We start from the raw sequence: 1,970 nt of genomic DNA on the forward strand, positions 1-1,970 counted from the left end.
GCATCGATTAATCTAACGATTCATTTTTTCAGTCCGATTCGATTTCGATTCGATTATCGATTATCTCCCCATTAATTGACTAATAGCAATTTATACATGTTGGTTTACATATCTGAATGAAAAAACATGAATTCCTTAACATTGCAATATATGTCTATTGCGCTTAAAATTCCAAAATAAAAGACTATACAAGTGCAAAGTAATGCATTCTTAGTCAGAGGTAGCATTCAATAAAGTTCAGTAGTGTATAGGTCTAATTGAGTGCCTGTCACTTTAAGACGTTCGTGAGGGAACCCTTGCAATTGTAACACTTTTGTAAACAGTTAAAAGGCTGCTGATGTGTGGATGCAATTCATAACGTAGTTAGTTCAAATAACGGTTCGTACTTCCCCTTGGGACAAGCACTTCTGAGTCTTGGAAAACACTTTTCCATTTACATCGGGATTTTGCAAACATTCAGAGTCCGAGTCAATAAAAAGAGTCCTGCTTGCTGCAGCATGCTTAACTCGACATCCAAACAGTATTCTAACGTAGGCTTTGAGATACTAACCTGACTCTCGCCAGATGAATTTCGTTCCGCCTAGCATCCATCTGGGATCAATCTATTGAAGTGTTGCTTCAGAAGGCTGGGCCTAATCAAAAAATGCTTGCATATGATTGGATATGCCACTTGTAAGTCATCTATTGACGTGCTACTTCAACCACTCACATCAAAGCCAACCCGTGACGCTGATAACAGTCTCACAGTCGCTTCTACGCTATGTCACATCTATGAAACTCCCGCCCTGCGTCCTGATTGGCTCTACCATAAAATCTGGTGCAGAAATCACTCTCAACGGAAGAGGTCCCAGATGGATGTGAGTGAAGCTAGGCGGAGCTAAGCGGAACGAAATTCATCTGGCAAGAGTCAGGTTATTGAGATACTGCTTGATTGCATAACTTAGTTTAGTCTCCTCAATGTACTATGTTGTGATAAGACCTTAGCAGAGTTAACTTTAATGCAGCAGTTTTGAACAAATTTGCGCAGCATGGTCACAATGCTAAGCGGATTTAATAGCACTTTAGCCTGCTGTGTTCTATGCAATGCTTCTATGTGACAACAACAATCCTTCAACAATCGTGAATATTTGCACATGCAGAGGAGGAGCAGCGGGCTCGTTACGAGAGAGAGCAGGGCGGGGCAAGGAAAGGCTGCGTGCATAAAAAGCGCAGCTCAATGAAAGGATTATTTTATCTAAATAAAGGATTTTAAATAGGCCGGTTTTGATTTCGTGGCACCCCGCTACAGATTAGTGAACATATGGGAAACTGAAATATGAGAAACTGAAGGTGGTAAAATTAAAAATATTTGGCGGCACGCGTTATGCTTGACGAATCGACGTGCATATTTTGCGTCAACGTATTTTTTGCGTCGACGTCATCGATTACGTCGACACGTTGTCCCAGCTGTATTTACAATGGCAAATAAAATTATTCTGATATTTTTATTAGTTGCATGTCAGATGGCCAAGTTCTGTCCTCTGTTTACGCACATTTAGCTGCGATCAATTCTGGCTTTACCTACTTTTCTTGACAGACACTTTTTACAAGCATTCTTGCATTCTTCCATTCACTACTGTTGACATGTTTTATAAGTGCCATCCCAGCATGGAGTATCGGGCCACACTGTGCTCGTATACTCACACTCCTAATGGCCTGAAACAATGAGTTAAGACAGAGCAACAACTTCCCAACTTTTAAACATAAACTTAAAAGATGGATTACGTTGGTTCTAGATGGATTATGGCTTGTCTAGTCACTTATACTGTTGTTTTTGTTTTGTTTCTGTTTGCTGTTTTATTCTAGGCTGTCTTTTTAAGAGCTGGCTAGAGACAACGGATGGAAATTAGCACTCACAAGCTAACTCTGGCTTATTTACAGCTTGTCTGTTAATTAATGAGCATTGTCCTAATAAATAAACAAATAAATAA

General features: G+C 39.8%; 1 protein-coding gene across 1 annotated transcript in view; it reads right to left on the reverse strand.

The window, feature by feature from the left end:
* fibcd1a (fibrinogen C domain containing 1a) overlaps nucleotides 1-1,970 on the reverse strand; it is a 118,643-nt gene that overhangs the window by 59,519 nt on the left and 57,154 nt on the right.

The sequence above is a fragment of the Alosa sapidissima genome, chromosome 8 (genome assembly GCF_018492685.1).
Source record: "Alosa sapidissima isolate fAloSap1 chromosome 8, fAloSap1.pri, whole genome shotgun sequence".
In the NCBI taxonomy this organism is placed as follows: Eukaryota; Metazoa; Chordata; class Actinopteri; order Clupeiformes; family Clupeidae; genus Alosa; species Alosa sapidissima.